The sequence below is a fragment of the Gorilla gorilla genome, chromosome 7 (assembly GCF_029281585.2).
Source record: "Gorilla gorilla gorilla isolate KB3781 chromosome 7, NHGRI_mGorGor1-v2.1_pri, whole genome shotgun sequence".
Classification (NCBI taxonomy): domain Eukaryota; kingdom Metazoa; phylum Chordata; class Mammalia; order Primates; family Hominidae; genus Gorilla; species Gorilla gorilla.
Window position 1 is genome coordinate 67,238,829 of NC_073231.2, and position 25,794 is coordinate 67,264,622.

Below are 25,794 nucleotides of genomic sequence, written 5' to 3' on the forward strand. Positions count from 1 at the left end.
AGGAGAAGTGCAGTTTGCGTGGACAGCAGTCAAATCTGCAAGCAGTGAAATCTGACCCATTTCACTTCTTACCATCCTTAGCGTTTCTCTCTTTCACCGACTCTGGTCTTTTATTTTATTTTATTTTTCCTGGCCATGTTTTATTTGTTCTTTTTCTTCAAATAGTATAACTGAAGATGCAGATAGTATGCAATAAAATAAAATAGATGAAACAAATTCTAAGAGACTGTGATGCCACATGCTACGTTTAACCTAATTTTATTCAGGCTTGCCTTGGGATGGGGAATAGATCATTCAGTAAAAATATACATTACTAAAATCAAAATATCTTATCATGTACAACTTTTAAACTACAATAATGATATACCTTAATTACTTACATGCACACAAGTCTAACATTAGTTTTTTTTTTAAAATAAACACAATTAGGACTTCTAGGAGCATTTTATAATAAAGCATTTCCTAATTTTTCTTTGTAGATAGACCAAGCACCTACAAAATACAAATTCCTATACACAGTGAGTATGTTAGTTAAAATGAACACTTAAGTAAATTAAGTACTTGGACAGCCTTAGGATAAGCTGACATTATATACTAAGCTAGGTAGGCAACAAACCATAGTGTCAAATTGAAAAAGTGTATTTGCAAATAAATTTTTAAAACAAAATTAATTTTTATAATTAAATACAGAAAATATACTGATATGCTAAAATCAATAAGATGTGATATAGTGACACTTCACTATAAAGAATGCATACCAGAGCATTTATAAACAGTGAGTGAGTCTTATTAAGAATAGTTTACTACAATAAACACTGGCTAAATAGAAGTGCATATTGTGAAGCACTGTGGGTGGTATATGTTTTGCTGATTACTCTTCTCACCTTGAGGTAGATAACACATGTGTATCAAATTTGGCATTCATTTTCAATTGCTGCTGGTATCATGTCTTTTAAGAAATGTGTACGGTATGAAAAACTTGAAAATACTCATGAGTGAAAAATGTTTTTGGAAAAAAATAGATATTTTCATGCAATTATGTAGAGTCTCACTGTTTAAATTTTAAGGCAAGGTTTGTTTCCTGTAAAACAGATCATCGTTGTATGAGAGAATGTTCTTTACTCGTCTTAGCGAATTTCGTTTCCTCTTGTGTTGCGTTATTTTGCTTTATTCTTTAATTTTGTGTGCAAATGACATGCCAGTTAAAATGAAAACCATGTCACATGTAGAAAAAAAGTCTGGATTTTAAAAACCAATAATAAAGTAAACCAACTAATAAAACCCTTACTAAATGACACCATCTGATTAAAGTAAAAAGTGACTTAAACACTAGTAATAAAAAAAGGCAAAACACATTTCATGAAGAATTCAAAGATAAATGTCTGCTGAATGTTTTAGCTCAGATGTTTCAGAATGCTGCTGTATGTTTGTTGAGGAATTTGAGGGGAAGATTTCAGAGCAGAAGGTGTTCCTGTGGCCTGTGTTGACTTAAGTGGTGACCCAACTGGACTGTGAAACTGCGGGATGCCTATGGACTCGAGCTGCTTGTAAGAGAGGAACTCCCCACTGTTGTTCAGAAATCCTTCCTCATTTCCTCTCTCCCCAAGCTTCTCATCCTCTACTGGCTCAGTTTCTAGCATTTCAGGATCTTCTTTCCTGCTAAAGAACTTGTCCAAGTAACTGGTCTAAGAGTTTTCCTTCTCAACTTGTTCATCCTTCCTTACCTCACAACAAAACTGATTTATGAGAAAACAGTCCTCCCCACCACTCACAAGCTGGCTGTCTCAAGAAGATTGGTACGAGGCTTCTAAGTGAGCCAGATTTGTCCTTCCTTTTTCCTGTTTTTCTTGGCTTACTGACTTTGATATCAAACTTTTCAATTCTAGTTGGGACACCGAGCTATTCAAGTCATTTAATTTATCAACAACATCAGTAGGCTCATTTTGGGAACTAAGTTGAATGGTTCCTGCAATAATGGAATCAAAGTCAAATCGCTGATTCTTTTCTTTTTCTTTTCCAGACAGTTGCTTTGATGCTTCCTCTAGTGCCATCTGGGCTTTAACCAATCCATTCCTTTCACATTCCGATTTGCCTTTCTTATCAGATTTTTTCTTTGCTTTGTTCTTTCCAGTTGGAAAGATCTATAATAAGCCTGGCTTCATAGTAATGGTTAACTTCACTCTCTCCAAACTAAGTTATCTAAATATGATGATGACCTCATTTTGTAGTTACAAACATGGCTACACTCCAGATGACAGTATTTGTTTTCATGATGATCTGGCTCACAAGGCTCAGTAGAGTAATTGATATCAAAAGCAGGATCCTCCTGATACTTTTCCCGATCTCCATTCAAATATTTTCAGGGATCAAATTGTACTTCTTCATCAGTGACATAAAACAGAGATCTTGGATCCAGCTGAACTTAATCAATATCAAAGTTGTTATGTATAGGCCAATCATGTTCGGAAAACTGACAATTATGGTACCTTTCCCAGTTACAAATGTGACTGTGAGTTTCATCCATAAGTAAAACATCATCAACTTTATCTTCAACATGAAAAGGATGACTTGAAATTAGCTCATCCATTGGAAAAGAACATATGCTTATTTTCAGGGGAACCAGCCCCCATTATTTCAACGTACATTCTTTTCTATTTTCCCTAAGTGTCGGCCGGTCTGAGAAATAAAGAGAAAGAGTACAAAAGAGAGAAATTTTACAGCTAGGCCTCCAGGGGTGACATTACCTATTGGTAGGTTCTGTGATGCTCCTTGAGCCACAAAACCAGCAAGTTTTTATTAGGGATTTCAAAAGGGGAGGGGGGTACGAACAGGGAGTAAGTCACAAAGATCACATGCTTCAAAGGGCAATAAAAGATCACAAGGGCAGAGAGGCAGAGCAAGATCACAAGGCCAGGGCAAAATTAGAATTACTGATGAGGTTCCATGTCCAGCTGGGCATGCATTGTCATTGATAAACATCTTAACAGGAAACAAGGTTCGAGAGCAGACAACCGGTCTGACTAGAATTTGCCAGGCTGGAATTTCCTAATCCTAGCAAGCCTGAGGGCACTGCAGGAGACCAGGGCATATTTCATCCTTTATTTTCAACCGCATAAGGCAGACACTTCCAGAGTGGCCGTCCATAGACCTCCCCTGGGAATGCATTCCTTCCCCAGGGTTATTCCTTGCTGGGAAAAGAATTCAGCGATATTTCTCCTATTCGCTTTCTGCAAGAAGAGAAATATGACTGTTCTGCCCGGCCCCACAGGCAGTCAGACCTTATGGTTATCTCCCTTGTTCCCTGAAAATCACTGTTATCCTGTTCTTTTTTAGGATGCCCAGATTCCATATTTTTCAAACACACATGTTTTACAAACAATTTGTGCAGTTAACACAATCATCACAGGGTCCTAAGGTGACATACATCCTCAGCTTACGAAGATGATGGGATTAAGAGATTAAAGTAAAGACAGGCATAGGAAATTATAAGAGTATTGATTGAGGAAGTGATAAATGTCCATGAAATCTTCACAATTTATGTTCAGAGACTGCAGTAAAGACAGGCGTAAGAAATTATAAAAGTACTAATTTGGGGAACTAATAAACGTCCATGAAATCTTCACAATTTATATGCTTCTGCCAGGGCTCCAGCTGGTCCCTCCATTCGGGGTCCCTGATTTCCCACAGCAGCTCATGTAAGGACAGGAGAGCTTTTCTGCTGTTAACTGACCCATGGGGCTAAATGTCAAAATTTGTTTCAGGAAGCCCAGTGCTTCTCAACTAATTCCTGGAAGCAGCTGAGTTAAAGGTTTGTTTGGCTCAGTCATGTCTTTTCTAATGTAAACTGGAGTTATGCTGAGAAGCTCCTGACAATCTTTCTCATGTACAACAGGACTAGATTCTAAAATCAGCTGCATCTGTTCAAGTTCATGTGCACCTGCAAAAAGGATTTTTACCAGTCAGCATTTCGAAAAGATGCAGCCTGCAGCCCACATGTCAATGGCTTTAGTATAATTATTATGAGAAAGTAAATGATGTGGAGATCTGTATCATTTAGTAATCAATCCTTCAGAAAGATGATGCTTATGGGAATAATGAGGATCCGTGATCCGTGCAAGACCAAAGTCACCTATCTTCAGCATCAAGTTTTCAGTATTAATGAAAAGAATAGCTGGTTTGAGATCTCTGTGCAGTACATTTGCAGAGTGAATATACTTGAGCCCCAGTAGCAGCTGATACATGAAAAACCTGGCATGCTCTTCCAGTAAAGGGCCCTGCTCCAGCACATTAGCCAAGTCTGTCTCCATGTACTCCTGAGCAATGTAAAAACACTGTTCAGCTCTGTAAGAGAGCCCACATTGTCTGTTAATTGGCTTCTGCTGGGACCAAGAATTTCAGACACTTTCACAGTGTTATTATGGTCAGGTCTTCTAATAATTTTGATATCATGTAGAGCATGTTGACACTCTGGGGATCAGTAAGGACAATTTTCTTGATGGCCACTCTTTTGTCACAGTCATTGTCTACAGCAGAAAAAACCAAGCCATTGCCTCTATAACTCAATGGTTTTAAGTCTATATACCTAGAGCCCAGATCAAAACCATAAATGTTCATGAAACTTTCAAATTTCTCTGCCATTTTGAAACCCTTACTATTGCCTTTTCTTTTCAAAATGTTGAACTTGTGTAAACAAGGAAGAAAACTGGCATCAAAAGGAAAGATTTTTCAAAAAGGGAGAAGAAAAATAATTATGCTTCCACAGCAAGATGGTTTCTTGATGTTCACTGCATATGCGAAACAGGCCTGTTGACTTCCCCTTAGACTGAAATCAAAAAGCTCTACTCATATCGAGAATTAAAAAGATTGCAGTACTCATAGTTCAAGAAAGGGGCAGCAACTCTACAAACATTTAAAGAAAACACTCAAGAAACTCAAATGGAATGAAATGACATACTATGCACTCATATTACTGTGTTAAACGATTTAACATTTAACAAACATGTGAATAAATATGCACACAACAGTCTTCTATGAACTTTCTCCTCACGGTGCAGATCCATTCAGTGTTGGACTAGTCCTGAGCAGTGTTGTTCTAAGGAGCTGGTAGGCACCATTTCCGTTTTGCTTCTTTGCTTCCTTTGTTGCTGTATATTTCAACAGGAAGCCCTGGCGGCTGTTGCTTAACAGAAGATGTCTTTTGTTAGTGATCAGGTGGCTCCAGCTCAGCACACGCACAGTCAAAGCTACTGTCCATCTTACTCTGATACAACGGGACTTCTCCGACTCCTCGAGAGAATGCAGGGCTGGCGGACAGCCCCCAGTGTCGGCTTAGGTCTCCAGTGTCGGCTCAGGTCTCCAGGCTCTCACTTTGCCACAGTCGCCGCCGTATAACCGCGACCCAACTCTGGTCTTTTTAAAATGTGTGTTCTTTGGTGGGCAGGGGAGGATTGCGTGGGGTGGAAGTAGACTCTCTGTATCTGTGGGGAGCTTTGGTTGATGCTTCCAGAACCAAACCAGGCTAGAAGACTTTATGTTTGTGCTGCAGGTGGAAATTGGAAACCAGGAAATTGCATCAGCTAAATTTGATAGTGGAATGGCACTCCTTCCATAAGGGAAAGTCTGTCTTGTAGATTTAATCTCACAATCCTGCATTAGTCAAGGTGATACTGATGGATCATTTATGTATATATATGCTGGTCTTTGCACGTATTGTCTCATGAACACACACAATAACCTTATAAGATTATTTTATGGATAAGAATACGGGCTCAGAGATGTTAGGAAACTTGTTCAAGGTCAAAGAGTGTGGAAAATTCAAGCCCAAGTTGTTCTAAAGGTGGTTGTTTTGGGAAGGAGGGTGGGATGTGCTTTCACTTGAAATACTAACTTTGACTCTAAAGGGCAACAGTTGAATTTAATTGCTGGGAAATCTAAGGATTTCTCTCCGTAAATAATACTAGGGCTCACTTCACAAGTAAAGAGGGAGTAAATTATCTACCTTTTAGAGGTAGATGATTAGCCTCAGGGTATTGGGCTGCTCTTTAGCTAATTAGTTTGCTGATGTATTAAATGGCTATTGATTCTAAAAGGTGAGCAGTTCATTTCCTACAGACCAATCAGGTCAAACATAATTTCTGTAATAATAATAATTATGAAATGTACATTCATGCTAGAAAGGGAGCTTGTCACGAGTGTAATCTGAAGCTGCAGGAGGGTGAAGAAGTACAAGAGGGAAATCATCAACAAGAATGAACTGAACATGAATCCTTAATGGAAACCTAGCTACCCATTAAACAGCAGAGGTAATTGAGCTGTTTAATGGATATTTTAATTTTTACAGGCTATGAGATTGTAGTTTGAAAAATTATCTTTTGAAATAATAATGTGCACATAATTGATATACTGAGTTACCATAGAAATCACCTTCAGTACTATTAACACTGCTAATCATGTTGCCTCACCTTTAATGTGTTTCATAAGTCTAAATGCTTCCTAGCAGCTACATAAATCTATCTTACTTTATAGTTTAAGACTACTCTTTTTTCTGATTCTTTGATAAATTTAAGTCTCTGAAAGACATCCAGCTTATAAATTTAAACAAACATAAAACAAAACTCATATTTTCTGGTAGCAAATATCGGTTTAGAATTCTATTACTTGGGTTCCATTTTTCATGTTTTTTTCTGTCACCTTATATCTGTAGAGTCTGCTTGAAGTCATTACTCCATTTGTCCATGCATTCATCTATCCATCCATGATCCATCATCCATCCATACATCCACCCATGCAACCATCCATCCATTCGTGATCATCCATCATCCATCCATCCATCCATCCATGCATCAACCCATCCATCCATGCATCCAACCATCCATCCATGCATCCATCCATGCATTTATCCTAGCCATCTTTTAACTCATCACATAAATTAAGCACGAATTACATGCAAGTCTTTGTGCTATACAGGCACTCTGGAGCTTATAAAAATAAATTACACAATATGCCTCCTATTATCAAGTTTGCAATCCAGCAAGAAAAACTAGACTCAAATATACATTGTGTATATGAGAAAGTTTTTGGTAAATACCAGAAGAGTATGCATGTAAAAATGTTATTGGAGAAAGAAATCTCTTCTGGATAGAGGCTGATATTTCTTCTTAGTTATTTCATATGCAATAGGCAACACAAATTGTACATTTTTCAAACTAAATTCACTAATTCTTCCTTCACCTACCACTAAATTTTCCCATCATCTGCATTCCCCATACTCAGTGGTTAATCTCTTAATCCCATCATCTTCGTAAGCTGAGGATGTATGTCACCTTAGGACCCTGTGATGATTGTGTTAACTGCACAAATTGTTTGTAAAACATGTGTGTTTGAAAAATATGGAATCTGGGCATCCTAAAAAAGAACAGGATAACAGTGATTTTCAGGGAACAAGGGAGATAACCATAAGGTCTGACTGCCTGTGGGGCCGGGCAGAACAGTCATGGTAACACTTGTGAGGCATTTCTTTTTGAACAGTACCCCTTCCCTTAATATCTACAATACCACCTCTCTTACAGATTTGCATAAACATGGCCAACTCCATGTTTTTTTGTTGTTGTTGTTTGTTTTTTTGAGATGGAGTCTCACTCTGTCACCCAGGCTGGAGTGCAGTGGCATGATCTCGGCTCACTGCAACCTACACATCCTGGGTTCAAGCAATTCTCTTGCCTCAGCCTCCTGAGTAGCTGGGACTACAGGCGCACGCTGCCAAGCCTGGCTAATTTTTTGTATTTTAGTACAGATGGGGTTTCACCGTGTTGCCCAGGCTGATCGTGAACTCCTGAGCTCAGGCAATCCGCCTGCCTCGGCCTCTCAAAGTGCTGGGATTACAGGCGTGAGCCACTGTGCCCAGCCAACTCCATGTCTTCTAAAAGGCCTAGAGAACACGGGTCAGGTGTCTCTTCTCTTTCCCTTTGTGTTCGTCATTTTGGTGAATTACTGGAAGATGGTGGTTCCAGGTGAAAGGCCATTTTTTGCTTTTAATTAGACAAGGTCTTGCTTTTTCACCCAGGCTGGAGTGTAGTGGTACCATTGCGGCTCAGTGCGGCCTCGAACTGCTGGACTGAAGTGATCTTCCCACCTCGGCCTCCTGAGTAGCTGGGACCACAGGCATGTACCACCACACACAGTGAATTTTGGAAGTTTTTGGGGAGTAGGGGGGTCTCACTGTGTTGCCCAGGCTGGTCTTGAACTCCTGGCCTCAAGCAATCCTCTTGCTTCAGCCTCCCAAAGTGCTGAGATGACAGGAGTGAGCCACCATACCTGGCCTAGTTCTGTTTATACAACTGCTATTTCTAGATTCTCTGCCTTGTACATCAGTCTCAAATACATTTCTGCAATGGTTTCACCTATCTGATTCCCATGTATCCTTCGAGTCTCAACTCAAAAGTCAATGTTCTGTAAGAAGCCTTTCCTAATCAGAACCGAGGGAGTAGGAGCCCTGCCTCTGTGCTTCTGTTTTATCCCATGTATCCCTATTATGCCCTCAAAAAAGATAAAGACTTCTGTCAGAAACATCTGGGCAAACACAGCAGAATGAAAATGGATCGTAGAATCTCTGTCACTTAGTACCTGGTAAAATGGTAAAAAATTGTAAAATAAACCCCAAAGGCTCAGACTCCCTAAACTCTCTTCCTTCCTGCCCCCAAATTTACCACCACAAGTCAAACAATGAACAAAATCTAACACTACTGACTTCAGAAAGTGATGAACAGGGGAAGGAAGAAGGTCCTTCCAAGGGAGGGTCACTTAAGTCCAGCAGTTTCAGGCTGCAGTGAGCCGTGACAGCACCACCGCTCTCCAGCCTGGGTGAAAGAGTGAGACCTTGTCTAATTAAAAACAAAAACAAAAACAAAAAACCCCACAACAACTGTAGTTATTCCAGAGATTCCAAAGCCGAGCAGTTGAGTAAGGAGATAAGGCTAGAGAGATACAGAGGACGGGTCGAGGTTGGCCTTGCACACACCACACTAGGGAAGGTGCCGGCTACAGGAGACCATTGAAGACTTTTCATCAAGGGACTCCAAATTTTATTTAAATAGATTACACCAGCTGTTGCGTGAAAGACAGATTTGCAAGACACAAGATAAGAGGCAGAAAAACTGTTGCAATAATCAAATGGTAACTCATGAAGATTTCTACTAACATAGTTGTACCAAGCATGGAGAGAAAGGGATAAATCTGAGAAAATTTTAGAAAGTAAAATATTTGGCACTTGGTGATTAATTCAGGAAGGTATAGTAGAAATCTGAATCAAGGATTACTCTATTGTTTCTAGTTTCTACTTTAAATGGGGAGCACATGAAACCACTGAGTATAGGGAATGCAGATGATGAGAAAGTTTAGTGGCAGGTGGAGGAAGAATTAGTGAAGTTAGTCCGAAAAATGACCGAGTAGAGGGCATTGCTACTACCTCCGTCCTGGGGAGCTGCTTCCTAGGAGTATCTTGACTAAGATCCAGGAGCAGGCTGGTTGATGGGGGGATGAGGCTTCCTGCATTGACGGTGGCTAGTGAAAGAGAAACATGAAACCTGGGACCCAGTCTAGGATAGTATCTGAGAGCACAGATTTTGAAGTCAGACAGCTTCTACCTCTAGTTATGTGATTTTGGGCATAACCTAACTTCTAACTTAACTTCTCAGTGACTCAGCTTCCTCATCTGTAAAATGGGGATGAAAACAGCTCCCACCTCAAAGTGAAGCTGTAATGGTTAAAATTGGTAAATATATTTAAAGTAATTAAGACAGCATGTGCATGTAGTACCCCTAGGTAAGGGTCAGCTACTCCCATCTCAGACTCAGGATAAAAGTGAACTACATGGGCATTGTTGTTTTTGCTCTCTTCTGTTTGGTAGGCAGCAGAAATGCTGGAGAAATGGGAGAAGCACATTCTCAGGCCCTTCCCTGAGTTAGGGGAATGATCCACCATCTGCTGTTATCCTCTGAAGAGAGAGTGGAGCCCAGGTGTCCTCACAGAGCCTGCGCTGGGCCTCTGCTGGGCTTCTCCATCTGGTCTCCTGTGCCTTCAGGTTAGAGGAAAGTGTGTACAGCTAGATCTTCCTAGGCTTCAAACTATAGTGCTGAGGGGGATAACAAAGAGATGCCTCCCACACTGTGTATCAGCAAGCAGAGTCTGGTCATGAGCACCCTGCCCAGGAGGAGCACCAAGAGACAAGTTCTGAACATGAAGAAAAATGTACCAGGACAGTGAGGGGTCAGCCTATCATCTGGAAAATCCAAAAACAGGGGAAATTCCACTCTAGTAATTTACACTATAGAAAACCCTGGAAAGCTTACATTCAATAAGGTAAGGCCTTAAAGAAAAGCTGATAAGGGCTGGGCGCTGTGGCTTATGCCTGTAACTCCAGCCCTTTGAAAGGCCGAGGCGGGCAGATTATGAGGTCAAGAGATCAAGACCATCCTGGCCAACATGGTGAAACCCCGTCTCTACTAAAAATACAAAAATTAGCCGGGCGTGGTGGCATGCGCATGTAGTCCCAGCTACTCGGGAGGCTGAGGCAGGAGAATTGCTTGGACCTGAGAGGTGGAGGTTGCAGCAGTGAGCGGAGATCACGCCACTGCACCCCAGCCTGGGCGACAGAGTGAGACTCTGTCTCAAAAAAAAAAAAAAAGAAAAAAAAAAGCTGATAAAACTGGGATGAATATAACAGAACTAAAGGAACAGGTTAAGAACCCAAACAACATCATCCCAGAACTATTACCTATACTGAGAAGAACTAAGAGGAAAATAGGCACAGCTGAACACAAAATGATAAATAACTGGCTTGAGCTAATCAACAGGAATCCAAAGAAAACTGAAAAAGATGAATTCACTGAGAGCAAAAAGTAATTGATAGAGAAGACAAAATAATCCAGCTAAATGACAGAGTGCTGAGAGGACAGAGTTCACCAAATGGGACAGAAAAATAATCATGTGAGTATAACATAAAACAAAAATCTCCTTAATGAAGAGCCAGGTGCGTGGGTTAAAGATCACGCTGTGCTCAAGGGAAAGCAGATAAAGAATTGCTGACCCTGAACTCAATCCTCACGAAGTCATTAACCTCGCTGAAAACAAGGGCAGTCTTCAGGCATCCAGGCAGACGCAGCAGCACCTACCCCGGAGCTGGCCTCATACACCCCCATTGCCAGGTTCAAAGTAAGAACACAGTGTCCACAGGTTTCCATGGTAATGAAGCTGTGACCAAAATATACACCCATCAGAATTGACATTTCACCCTGGTACTCTGGGGCAGCATAACCAGTTCTCGGCCGCGCAGTCGCGGTCAGGATGGGATTGGACATGTGGATGGAGCTGCGGCGGGAAGCTTGTTTCCTTTGTGGTACTGCATGTCTGGTCTCGCCCTCACCGACGTGCTCCACCGCCCTGGCTTCCTTACCATGCCGTGGGCAGTGTGAGCTCCTGCCCACGTTGAGGTTTGACACTTGATGTTTCCTGGAGTGTCCTTCTCCTGCCTCTGGCCTCATCCAACCCTGAAAGCTGACCTCTTCCATCACCTCATCACACAGCCTGACCTGTCATCTGCTGTGTCCCCTCCTCCCCTCCCCACCTGCAGCTTTTGTTCATTTCCTTTATGGCCCTTGCTTTTTACTGTCTGCCTCTCATGGAATGAAGCCCATAAGCTCAGGGGCCTCACTTTCTGTATCCTTAGTGCTTAGAGCAGGGCTTGGCATCCATTAGCTGCTCAATAATCATTCACTGGAGAAGAGAAGGAAGGAAAAGATGGAGTGAGGAAAGATGAAAGGAGGGCTTGGGCTGAGCCTTTATAGGTGGATTGAATGTTGGACGGATTCAGAGGATTCCAGGTGTATGGGGTGTTGACTAGAAAGAGAAGAGGAGAAATAGGCATCTGAAAACCAGATCCAAGTCCCATGAAGAAAACAGCTCATCAAATATTGCCCTTTACTTGGGCTTTGAATTAAATGTTAACTTTTTATTCCACTACCTTTGAGATTATGACAAATTATAAAATACTGTTTATAGCTATTTTATTTTAGTTTTTAAGAGACGGGGTCATGCTTTGTCACCCAGGCTGGAGTGCAGTGGCACCATCAGATCATCCCTCACTGCAACCTTGAACTCCTGGACCTAAGTGATCCTCCGGCCTCTCTCCTGAGTAGCTGGACAGCAGGCATGAGACACCATGCCTGGATAATTGCAGCTCTTTATCCTATCAGTACTCAGAGCTCTGAGTAGCTGTATAACAGGGACTCTCATGAATTGGGCATCAGCCACAGAACACTATAGAGCAGGTTATTTTCTGGGTGGCTTGGGCGGATGAAATAAATCCTGGGATAAATTATGACATGGAGATTTGAATGCTTGAACTATAGATTTTGTCCAGAAAAGGCTTCTTGCTAGCTACTGGGATTTTAAAAAATCAATGTTTTCTGTTATGTGATTATTCTCTTAGAAATATACAGTTGCTTCTTCTTATTAGTGGCAGTTGTATTCTATAATGTCGCTGTGAACTCTGAATTAGTAAATACAGAAGCATTGCTCCCAGGAAAAATACAGGGTTAGGTCACTGCAAGCCTCTAGTCAAAACATTTTTGTCCACTGATCAATACATGAACTTGTTTTTTGTGTGTTTCTATTTAAAGACACCTTGCTTAATACATACCATTGATTCATTAACATTGAACTCATGGACAACAGCACTGTAACTCATGTCTGAAGGAAGCTTATCTAATGCATGTATTTTTCCCCTTGAATAACATCACAGCCTTCTTGCACTTAGGAACCATAGACAGCACCATAGTCAGGGTGTTATTTTAAACAGCAGAATCATCAACAAAAAGCCCCCCAAAATGCAAAAAACATGGCACCAAATGGAATGTGGGGAGGATACTTGTTTGCAGTGTGAGAGCTGAAACAAGAAGGCAGAGGGTTTGACTACAGCTGGGAGCGTGCATTGGGTTTCTCAAATTTTTTGCCTCTCTATCCATGTTTGCAAGGACTGTACAAACACTGTGAATATTGACTTTGGAGTGACAAATACATTTTAGTAAGCAGATGAATTCACAAACCTTGAATCAGTGAATAGCAAAGATGGAGCGTATTTTCTAATTTCTTAAGATGTGAGTCTGAGTTTGGTAAATGTTAGTAAAGATAGGTAGTCCAAAGTCACCCAAATCGCATTAGAGCTCTGTTGCTGCTATCACAAGACCTTGATTACGGTTTAGATTTTTTAAAAGTTTTGAAGCATTTTCAGCTCATGGTGAATATATGTATTGATTCATTATTGAACAAATATTTGTAAGAATACATGTTTTCTACTATTCTGGAGGCTTTATAAAAACATAAAACTTTTATAATAACATATAGTCTCTGTGATTTACAGATTTTTAACTACTTTCATGAGCACATCTCCTTTAATTCCCCTCACCCCTTGAAAGATGCTTGGGAACCCAGCATTAGTGGAAGGTCTGAGAATGGGGACAGCTCTCTAGATTCTGGGGGTAAAATGTAAGGGGGGACCTGGCCTAGAGAAACTTGTCTTGCTAGGAGCTAGAGTATATTATGAGGCCAGCACCAGAAGCCAAGTTTTATTTTAATGACCACGTCACATGGGCCCCTTAACCAGTCACCAGTGATGTGATCCTAGAGCCTTCATGTGGGCCAGTCGGCCCAGGCACCAACAGCCCCCTAGAGAGGTGGGCAGGTGCCTGCAGGAGACTGTGAAGTACTCTGAAGGCAAATGATAAACTAAGCAAGGTGTGGTGAGGTAGACCAGCTGTTGGTCAATAAATGACACCTTGCCCAGTGTTAAGAGCACAGTTTCTGGAGCCAGATATCCTGGATTCCAAATCAGCTCTGTTTCTTAATAGCTGTGTGACTTTCAGGGATGTTATGTTTAGCCTCTCTGTGCATCAATTCATTTATCTGTGAAAGTGGGACAATAATATACTAACATCATAAGGCCATTGTAATAATGAAATAAATTACAACTATGAAGTACTATATAAGCTCAGACTGTGACAGGTACACACCAAAAATATTGTGGGTTCCATTCCAGACCACTGCAGTAAAGCAAATATTGCAGTAAAATGAGTCACATACATTTTTTCCCTAGTTCATATAAAAGTTATGCTTACACTGCACTGTAATCTATTGCGTGTGCAGTTGTGTTATGTGTAAAAAATAATGTACATATCTTAATTTAAAATATTTTATTGCTAAAAATGCTAACAATGATCTGAGCCTTCAGCAAACCATCATCTTTTTGCTGGTGAAGGGTCTTGCTTTGATGTTGATGGCTGCTGAATGATCAGGGTGGTGGTTGCTGAAGGTTGTGGTGGCTGTGGCAGTTTCTTAAGACAACAATGGAGTTTGCAAGAGCAATTGACTCTTCCTTTTATGAAAGATTTCTCTGTAGCATGCAATGCTGTTTTATAGCATTTTACCTGCAATAGAACTTCTTTCAAAATTGGAGCCAACCCTCTCAAACTCTGCTGCTGCTTTATGAACTAAGTTTATGCAGTATTCTAAATCCTTTATTGTTATTACAACAATGTTAATAGCACCTTCACCAAGAGTAGATTCTATCTTAAGAAACCACTTTCTTTGCTCCTCCTTCATAAGAAGCAATTCCTCATCTGTTCAAGTTTTATCATGAGATTGCAGAAATTCAGTCCCACCTTGATTGTAGAAATTCAGTCCCACCTTCAGGCTCCACTTCTAGTTTTCTTGCTATTTCTATCGCATCTGCTGTTGCTTCCTCCACTGAAACCTTGAACCCGTCAAAATCACCCATGAAGGTTAAAATTAACTTCTTCCAAACTACAGTTAATGTTGATATTTTGATGTCATGAATCATGAATGTTCTAGAGTGGCATCTAGAAGAGTGAATACTTTCCAGAAAGTTTTCAATTTCCTTTTCTAGTCCATCAGAGGAATCACCATCTATGGCAGTTATAGTGTTAGGGAATGTATTTCTTAAATTACAAGACTTGAAGGTTGGAATTAGTCCTTGAACCATGGGCTTCAGAAGGGATGTTGTGTTTGCAGGTCTGAAAATATCCTTGTACCTCTCTGTCAGGACTCTTGAGTGACCAAGTGCATTGTCAATGAGCAGCAATATTTTGAAGGGACTCTTTTTTTTTTTTTTTGAGTCATAGTGCGGAAGGAGACCACCACTTTTCCTGCTGCTCCCTGCCTTGCCTAGTTTATAAGACAGGAGAAAAAGGAGAAAGCAAGAAGTTAAAAAGAAAAAAAGTAAGATAAATAGCCAGATGACCTTGGGACCACCACCCTGCCCTGATGGTTAAAAAATAATAATAATAATATCAACCCCTGACCTCAACTACTTGTGTTATCTGTAAATTCCAGACATTGTATGAGGAAGCATTGTAAAACTTTCTGTTCTGTTAGCTGATGCATGTAGCCCCCAGTCACATTCCCCATGCTTGTGACCCTTTCACATAGACCCCTTAAAGTTGTAAGCCCTTAAAAAGGCCACACATTTTTTTTCAGGGAGCTCAGCTCTTAAGATGCAAGTCTGCTGGAGCTCCCAGCTGAATAAAGCCACTTCCTTCTTTAACCTGGTGTCTGAGGAGTTTTGTTTGCAGCTCTTCCTGCTACATTTCTTGGTTCCCTGACCAGGAAGCAAGGTGAGGCAGCCCCTTAGGCAGCTTTTGCCTGCCCTGTGCAGCATCCCTTCGGGGGACCCTAGCTGGCTTGAGTGACGCAGCTCCTGAGAACACTCCCAGGTAGGCATTTGCCCTGGTGGAATGTCTCATCAGAGCAGTGCACCACAGGCCCCCATGGAGGATCAACACAGTGGCTGAACACTGGGAAGGAGCTGATGCTTGGAGCTGGACATCTGGAATATGGTAAGACTGGTCTTAGGAACTTGCCCACTCCATTTGAGTGGAAGTGTGGCCTGATCACCCACAGTGTGCCTTTATTTGCACTTCGGTTTTGGTTTTGATTTTGACTTGGCTTGAATTGCTTGAACAGGTGTGCATTTATCGGCACTTTGGTTTTGGTTTTGATTCTGATTTGGTGTGAATTTCTTGATGAGTGAGTGACCTTTTACCCTTTGCCCTTTTTCCCTTCTTGTGGCAAGAGTGGCTCACCACCCCAATTATGAACATAGGAACTGAAAGTGTGTGAAAGTGTGTGAATGGAGGGGCCTAATTAGGCTCATCAGCTGAGAAGTGGGGAGTCACAGATCTCTTAGTGTGAACTGTGTGCTCCGTGAAAGTGTGGGGCTAAGACTAGTGGCGATCTACATACCGCTAATAGGAGCTGCCCTACAGCTCAGAGTTGTAGTGGGAATAAGGACCTCTCCAAAGCCAAGCAGTATCTAAAAACTCCCATAATAGGACATGGTGTAGTCGGCCAAAACGAGAGAAAGAGTGAGTGTGCAAGAGTGAATGTGCTGCGTCATAAAAGGAGGAATAGATGAAAAGTAGTCAAAACATCAAAACTTACTCTATTGGAGTGCATGTTACAGAACCTTAAGAAAGGTTTTGGAGGGGACTATAGAGTTAAGTTAACCCCCCAGAGGTTGAGAACTCTTTGTGAATTAAAATTGCCTTCTTTTGGTGTTAGATGGCTGACTGAAGGAACTTTAAACAAGGAACAATTGGCCATGTATTTAAGGTGGTGACAAGGGTTGGAGGACAGCCAGTGTACCCAGATCAAATTCCTTTATATTGACTCATGGCTAAATGTAATATAGACAAAACCGGCATAGATCCCACCCTGTTTAATGGCTTATTGCAAAAAAGCCAAAAGTGAAAGTAAGAGCAGCTTTGCCAGCAGACACAGAGTTAAAAGGGGAGTCCCAGAGACAGCAAGAGAAGCCAGTTGTACGGGAACTGCCAAAGGCAACAGAAATTCTTTCTCCCTATGTCCCAGCCTACCCCCGCTTTACCGAGGCCAATAGCCGCCTCAGAAACCAGATTCAGGAGCTAACAAGCCCCAGGTCTCACGAGGATCAGAGACTCCAGAGGCCAGGGAAGGAGATCAAGATAGTCAAGCGGGGGCCGTCTCAGATCTGATTGTGCTCGAGCTATGCAAATGCCTCTCACGGAGATGCGAGGACCTATCTATTATGATGACCAGGGCCACATCCGGAGGGGGCAACAGACTTTCATCTATCAGCCCTTTTCAGCCACTGATCTACTAAACTGGAAACACTCTGAACCCTGCCACCTTGCTCCCGGTATCAGAGAGCCATGTCGTGCATAACTGTGTAGAAGTGTTGGACTCAGTTTACTCCAGCAGACCTGATCTCCGGGACCAGCCTTGGGCATCAGTAGACTGGAAGCTATATGTGGACAGGAGCAGCTTCGTCAACCCACAAGGAGAGAGATGTGCGGGATATGCGGTGGAACCCTGTACACTGTCGTTGAAGCCAGATCGTTGCTCCAAGGCACTTCAGCCCAGAAGGATGAGCTCATTGCTTTAATTCGGGCCTTAGAACTCAGTTAAGGTAAGACTGTAAACATTTACACTGACTCTCGGTATGCCTTTTTAACCCTCCAAGTGCATGGAGCATTATATAAAGAAAAAGGGCCTGTTGAACTCTGGGGGAAGGACAAAAAGGACCCGGAGGATGCAACTCAGCTTCAACGTTTGCAGAGGTACCAAGAGGCACTTCTGCAGGGGCTAAGAGTTAGTAGAAGGAAAGCAATTAATATAAGGAAGATTTCAGAAGTGCTTCAGGGAGCTGAAGAAAGGCTAAGTCAGTTTTATGAAAAACTCTGTGAAGCATTCTGGTTTACACCCTATTTAACCCTGAGACTGCTGAAAATCAGCATATGGTAAATACTTCATTTGTAAGGCAAGCCCAGGGTGACATCAAGCAGAAGCTGCAGGCATGAATACCACCCAGTCTATAAAAGTAGCTACCAAGGTCTGTCTTAACTGTGACCAGGGAACAAAACAGGAAAAAGCAAAAGCAACAAGTGCAGCAGCTAGGAACGCCAAGGGTTAAATCCCTCTCCCCAGCCCGGCTGTATCTGAATAAAAGGGGGCTGGAGACCGGTATTAGGAGAAGAACAAAGGAAAAAGAAAGGAAAAAATAAAAGTGTGAGAAAGAAAAAAAAGGTAAATCAGAAAGAAACGAGAGACAGACAGCAGTGCACGGGGGCAAGGCCCGTGCCGTTGCCCTGCCCTGCCGTTGCCTGGCCCTGCCGGCTGGCCGAAGGAGCAGGAGAACTCAGGAATGAAAAAGGAAAGTAAATTAAAGGCTTAAGAAAAAGGCCAATCTGTTGGCAACAGCTCTTATAGAAAGAGGGATTAGCAATGTGAGAGGACGTAGACGCAGATGTAGATGTGGAAGAAATCAAGTTAGGCAGGGATTCAAGAGCCAGACAAGGCTAGAAAGAAATTAATGTGTGAGATGCAAAAAAGGACACTGGAAGGATAAATGTTCAGGAGACAATGAGGGAAATGGCCAAGTGCTGCCCCACCTTGGAGGAACCAAATACTGATCTGATCAGGCTGGCAGGAGCTAAAGGATGTAAGGACTAGGACAGACTGGGCACCTTCTCGTTAGGCTCCCAGGAGCCCATGGTCACATTAGAAGTCAAAGGCAGCAAAATTCTGCCGTATCTGGATTCCAATTTCTCACTGATAGCTAAGCCACTAGATAAAATTACAAAGAAAAAAAAAAAATCTCCTCTAGGAAACTGAACAGGAGAAGGAGCCATGCCTTGTGAAAACTTGCTTATAAACTTTACAGAATTTCCCCGTGCTGGCGGCTATCGGTACATGCTAGTGCTTGTTTGCTGCTTTTCAGAGTAAGTTGAAGCTTTCCCTGTCAGGACAGAAAAAGTATGAGAAGTGACTAAAGTACTGTTGAAAAACATTATCCCCAGGTTTAGACTGCCTCTAACTTTAAAGCCAGACATCAGGCCGGCATTTGTAGCTGAAATAGTGCAAGATTTAACAAGACTGTTAAAAATAAAATAAAAGTTGCATACAGCCTATCAGCCGAAAAGTTCAGGAAAAAGTAGAGCACATGAACTGGACACTCAAGCAGCTACTGAGGAAATATTGCCAGGAAATTCATTTGAAGTAGAATCAGGTTTTTGCCTATGGTCCTCCTCCGAGTCAGGTGCACCCCCACCAAACAAACTGAATATTTGCCCTATAAGATTTTGTTCAGTCAGCCACTCCCAAATCATAGATCAAATTAAAGATGACCTCCAGGAACTAAAGGAATTAACCTTAAGAAAGCAAATGCAGGCTTTAGAAATAGCCATGCAAAGTGTTGATAATTAAATATATGAAAATGCCTATAAGCCTGACACCCCTTTAAATCTGGTAAATCTGTTTCAGTTAAAAAGTAGAATCTAATTTCTCTAGGTCCCATATAGGATGGGCCCTATACTGTAATCTTGTCCACTCCCACTGCTGCTAAAGTTGCAGGTGTTATGTCTTGGATCCACCACCATTGGCTAACACCATCAGCTCAGGACAGGTAAACCAGCCAGCAAGACCCAGATCATCCTGAGATGAGACCAAGCTGCTGCTGAGGACAACAGCCCTGCTCTGGTTACTCTGGAGGCTGACCAGTCTACGTACGGCTGAAGCTTGAAGAAACAATAAGCCCTGCATTAGTCATACACCAGAAGCTGAGTAGTCTAAGCATGGCTGAAGCTTGAGGACTTGTCAAGCAAATAATGTAGTTAGAAATCTTAGGACTAGTGGTTTTCCTGTACTAACTGTTTTACTATTGTTCTGTCACTGTGCTCAATCTTTTTCTCAGGTAAGGACCTCTTTTGTCCTTGCTGGATATAAATATGCTGTACATTGCTTTGTTGTTGTTACCCCCGTTAACTATGCTAAAAGAAACACCTATAGAAAGGTGTCCCCACTGTACACATACTACTTGGTCAAGGAACCCAAACCCATCTGGCCCAGCAACAATTCTGAGCCTTTAAGTTATTCTTTGAGCAGATAAACTAGAAGTTACCAGAGCCTCCTCCTTTAGCAAAAAAAGAAAACAAAAACAAAAACAAAAACCAAAATCAAAAAAACCAACCAAACAGAACAAACCTATTTATTCAGCTAGCTGAAAACATTGCCAGCAGCCTAGGCGTTTCCTCATGTTATGTTTGTAGAAAGGCTAACATAAGAGACCAATGGCCTTGAGAAGCAAAAAAGTTAATGCCTCAAGATAACTTTACTTTAACTGACTCTTTCCTCAAACAGACGCCCACAAGTTCAAGCGTCTGGCTCTTAAAAACTTCTATTATTAAGAAATACTGTGTTGCTCGCTAGGAAAAGCCTTTTACAAACAGGTGAGCTCCTAAGTTTCCCTGTCTATGCCTTCCAAGAAAAAAAAAAAAGCACAGCTATAAAATATTAAAAAGATAATAAGTGGCCCCCTGAAAAGTTTGTACAGTACTATAGGCCAGCCATGTGGGCACAAGATGGCTCATAAGGATACTGAACCCCCATCTACATGCTCAATCGAATCATATGGTTGCAGGCTGTCTTAGAAATAATCACTAATAAAACTGGCAGAGCTTTAGAAGAATTTCAGGGATGAGATAGCTCCTAACTCCTTTGATTGATCCTTATGTTATCTATGTTGGGCGTTATAACAGAATCCCATAGATGGGGTAGCTTAAACAACACAAATGTACTTCTCATAGTTCTGGAGGCTGGGAAGTTCAAGATTAGGGTGCTGACATATCTACTGTCTGGTGAGGCAGCCATTTTGTTATAGTACCCTTACATGGCAGAGAGTAGAGAGAGAAAGAGGTGAGGAGAAAGAGAGAGAGACAGAGCAGAGAGATGGAAAGAGATAAAGAGTGAGTGAGGGAGCAAGTACTCCTGTGTTTTCTTATAAGGTCCCTAATCCCATTCATGAGGACTCCACCCTCATGAATCACTCTCTAAAGACCCCATCTCCAACCACCATCAATTAGGAGTTAAGATTTTGACATTTGAATTTGAGTGGAGTGGTAAAGGAAAGTGATTTACCCACAACACTTGTGAAACCAAAGAACAGCTTTTCTTTTTTCATTTTTACTAAAATTTTAAGTTCCAGGATACATGTGCAGAATGTGTAGGTTTGTTACATAGGTAAACGTGTGCCATGGTGGTTTGCTGCACCCATCAACTCATCACCTAGGTATTAAGTCCAGCATGCATTAGCTATTTACCCTGATGCTCTCCCTCCCCCATCCACCCCTGACAAGCTGTGGTGTATGTTGTTCCCCTCCCTGTGTCCATGTGTTCTCATTGTTCAGCTCCCACTTATGAGTGAGAATATGCAGTATTTGGTTTTCTGTTCCTGTGTTAGTTTGCTGAGAGTGATGGCTTACAGCTTAATCCATGTCCCTGTAAAAGACATGATCTCATTCTTTTTTATGGCTGCATAGTATTCCATGGTGTGTATGTACTATATTTTCTTTATCCAGGCTATCATTGATGGGCATTTGGATTGATTCTATGTCTTTGGTTTTGTGAACAGTGAATGAGCAAGCAGTTCTACACCAAGCAGTTATCCATATCTCTGCAGAAACTAGTGAATGTTTTACAATTTAATTCACTTCTGACACTAACTACCCAGAGTGCAGATTCCAAGGTTAAGAGGTAAATCCCACAAACCTTTGCCCCACTTCAGATGCCAATCACAAGTAATGGGTACCCAGGGTGCCTACACTTCTCTCTGACTTGGCTACAAATTGGTGGTTCCCATGACCTCTTCCTAAGTTTCAATAATTTGCGATAATAGCTCATAGAACTCAGGAAAACACCTTCCTTACAATTACTGGTCTATTATAAAGGATGTTTTAAAGAATACTGATGAGCAGCCAGATGAAGAGGTACCTAAGGTGAAGTCTAGGGTGATCCCAAGCATAAGAGCTTCTGTCCCATGGAGTTGGGCCACACCACCCTCCAGACATATGGATGCACTCACCAATCAGGGAGCTCTCCAAACCCCATAGGTTAGGGATATTATGGAGGCTTCATTGGGTAGGCATCATCAATTATTAACTCAGTCTCCAATCCTTCTCCCCTCTCTGAAAATAAGGGGGTAGGGCTGAATGTTTCAAGCTTCTCACCATGGCTTGTTATCTCTGATGAGAAGTCCCTATCCTGAAGCTCTCCAGGAGCCCACCAAGGGTTACCTCTTAGAATAAAGACACCTGTATTACCCTGGCAATTTTAAGGGGTTTAGAAGTTCTGTGTCAGGAACCAAGGGCAGAGATCAAATATGTTTTCTTATATCACAGAAGGACACAAATGTTCAGCCCTAAACAATCCTCTTGCAGGTTTGTGTGTCGGTTGCACAAAAGCATGGCTTTGTGGAGAATATATATGGTGCATTTATTTAAATGTGATTTCACAGCTGAAAGTATTTTTCTAAAAGTCTAAATTAGTTTCAAAAGATTGCACCAAATCCCTTAGAACATGCAGCAAAACAAAAACAAAACTCAGCAGGATTCTAAATGCTGTTCTGAAATATATATAATTTGTGTTTTAAATTGGCCTCTGATTCTATTCCTCATAGCAATGCTTCTAAATCCTAATCACCACCCTTTAAGTTACATCCCACCTCTCCCCTTCCTTCACTTGACCCTTCCTCCTATTTCCTGGCAAAAACACACATCACCAGACATGAGTTCCCTTTGCTGGTGCTTTCTAGCTTCAGGCACATGTGTTTCTCCATTGTTCCCTTCTTTCATCTCTCAAAGAAAGGATGATCGCTTTCATATTTTGGTCCTTTCTTTTTTTTTTTTTTCTTCGAGCCAGAGTTTTGCTGTTGTTGCCCAGGCTGGAGTGTAATGGCATGATCTCAGCTCACTGTAGCCTCCGGCTCCAGGGTTCAAGTGATTCTCCTGCCTCAGCCTCTTGAGTAGCTGGAATTACAGGCATGCACCACCACACCCAGCTAACTTTTTGTGGTTAGTAGAGACGGGCTTTCACCATGTTGGTTAGGCTGGTCTCAAACTCCTGACTTCAGGTGATCCGCCCACCTCGGCCTCCCAAAGTGCTGGGATTACAGGTGTGAGCTACTGCGCCTGGCCTTTTTGGTCTTTTCTTTTAAAAAATTTTTATTTTAGTAAAAACAGTTAATATGAGATCCACCCTCTTAACAAATTTTAAGTGCACAATATAAAATATAGTATAATATAATATAAATAAAAATGTCAATGATCATATAGTGAAGACTGGCATGGTGGTTGCCAGGGGCTGGAGAGGGGCCATGGAGGTTGCTATCAGTGAGCATACAGTTTCAGCCAAGCAAGAAGCTCTAGAGATCTGCTGTCCCACGTGGCACTCCTTGAATTGTCTGTCTGTCATTTTATTTTCATTTTAAGTCTGTCAGCTCAGCTTGTTCTTTGGGTCAGTTCTTCCCACACCTCCTTCAGGCTTGTTGCAGAGACTATTCTCCTGTTCTGGTATGTGTTCAGTGTTTCTCCATAGGCCCCCTGTTTGTCATCAATAGCCATGCTTTTGGGTCTTCCTTCCAAAAACATGAGTTCTTAAATTTGCTGTCTTCTTGAGTTACTACTTGATTTCTCTCCTTTCTGATACAACAAAGCTTCTTCAAAGAATAGTCTACAAAAACAATCTGCACTTCTGACCTTTCCTTTTGCGTTCCCCAATGTGTCAAGCATGCGTTTTTTTCTTGAATGATGTTTTGAAGCTCGTGTCTTAAAGGTTGGCCCTGACTGACTCCCACACCTGCCATGGCCAAGCCCTCTTCTTAGTGCTCTTTCTGACTGTCTGCAGCTCAGGACACACATGACTCTCCATCCTTCCCCACCCTCTCCCGCAGGCCTTCTACGGTCCCAGGCTTTCTGCTGCATACACTGAAGGGCCACGAAGTACAGTTATCTGGACTTGGCACCCGGAATACAAGGATGGAAAGCATCATTTCTGCCAGCTTCTTATGGTCCTGAGGCGAGACAGTCACGAGAGAGGAAAACTGCAATGACTTCTGACCACTGCCAGCCTCGCTTCCTGCGTTTTCTTCTTTGGCTTACTCTTTTGCCAAGTTGGAGTTGCCTAACTTCCAAGAGGTTATTTGCTCTTTTTTTTTTTCTCACTCCACAAACTCTTCCCAGGTAGTTCAGTCCGCTCCCATCTACCAGTCACTATACGCCGATGAATGCCAATATTATTATTTCCAGCTTAGACATTGTTCTTGGATTGCAGATGTGAGGTTTGACTTGTTTACTAGACATTGCTGGCTGAGGATCCCTAGCATAACATGGCCCAAGTTCAATTTATTTCCAAAGCTGTCTCATCTCCTTTGTTCTCTGTAATGATGTTGCTATCCATTAGATCAACATACTCAGAAATATCACCCCCTCCTTCCTTCTTCCAAGATAAGTAAGTTGCTCACGACATGATCATGTTTTGGCAGTGTACTCTTTGTCCATTCCCATCACTTAGTAAGAATCATCTAGGTTATGCTGAAGTATGAAGTTAATCTCCAAATTTCTCTGGCTCAGTACAGAAAAAGTCCATTTCTCCCTTCTGCAATGCACCCAGTGCAGGTCTGCAGGGTCTCTGCTGTGCGTTGTCCTTCAGGGACTCAGGCTGAAGAGGCCCCCTTGTCTTATCTGGCCACCTCCTCTGCACATGGCTCAGGATTTTCCAGGCAAGGGGTTGAGCAGAGGGTTTTCAGTGCTGGGCCTGGATGTGACATAAGATGCTTCTGCTCACAGCCTTGTGGTCAGAACAAGTCACATCATCCCTCCTACTTGCAGGGGTGCTGGGTAGCATAGTCATCCACAGATCAGGACAGGGAGCAGAGGCAGGTGTTCCCGGGCTGCAGCGATCTCCACTGCACTGCTGTGGGCTGAACTGTGCCCTCCACCCCACCAAGCTTATATGCTGCCAGCCTCACCCTCCACACCTTAGAATGTGGCTGTATCTCGACATAGGGTCCTTACAGAGGTAGTTAAGTTAAAGCAGGGTCATTAGGGTGGGCCCTAAGGTACTCTGACTGGTGTTTCTATGAGAAGAGGAGATTAGGACTTACAGGGAGAGACACTAGGGATGTGAGCACACAGAGAAAAGACCGTGTGAAGACAATAAGAAGGCAACTGTCTCCAATCCAGACAGACATGCCAGGCACAGCCCTTCTGTCACAACCCTCAGAAGGAACCAACCCTGCCGACACCTTGGCCTTGTACTTCTGGCCTCCAGAACCGCAGGAAAGTACATTTCTGTTGCTTAGGCCGCTCAGCCTGTGGCACTTTGTTACAGCTTCTCATCCAGTTCAGGCCCTTTAATTGATTGCTGGGCCTTTGCAGTTGTTTTTACTTCTAATATATTCTTCTCTCAATTTATTTCTGGAGGCTGCCACCAGAGGGGCAGAACTTCAATTGTGTCCCTAATTGGAAACCTTGCTGGGATCATGTGGTCTACAGCACAAGGTTGCTAAAGCATCTTCCGCCAGAATTCTGTGAGTATCTGGTTAGGTGGGTCTGGAATATACTAAGTTTAAAAAAGTTAAATAAGTTTCTTTACTGAAAGATGTTTCAGAGACTTTAATATGCTACTCTGCTGTATGAATCTCCAGGCAGGAAATCTTATAAAATGTGTTTCTGAAATGAATTTGCACATAAGACCCTGTTTTCTTGGAGCCTCTGATAGTGGGTGAAATGCCCAATCTCTAGTGGGACTTGCAAGACTTTGCAATTGGGCAGACATACTTCTTTTCACCTTATCTCCCTCTGTCTCTACGGAGATGCTCCCATTGCATCAAAGTTCTTCTTATTACTTACACAT

At 42.1% G+C, this 25,794-nt stretch overlaps 2 long non-coding RNA genes and 1 pseudogene across 2 annotated transcripts in view; 2 read left to right on the forward strand and 1 right to left on the reverse strand.

Annotated features, from left to right (window-relative positions):
- Positions 1–25,794, forward strand: part of LOC129524170 (uncharacterized) — a 163,543-nt gene that overhangs the window by 114,721 nt on the left and 23,028 nt on the right. The gene's annotated exons all lie outside the window — the stretch shown is intronic.
- On the reverse strand, positions 1,395–4,638 carry LOC101138117 (mitogen-activated protein kinase 6-like; annotated as a pseudogene).
- LOC129524169 (uncharacterized) lies at positions 16,772–25,620 on the forward strand. Its single transcript, XR_008667874.2, has 2 exons — positions 16,772–17,515; positions 23,831–25,620. It is a non-coding gene; the product is annotated as an uncharacterized lncRNA (long non-coding RNA).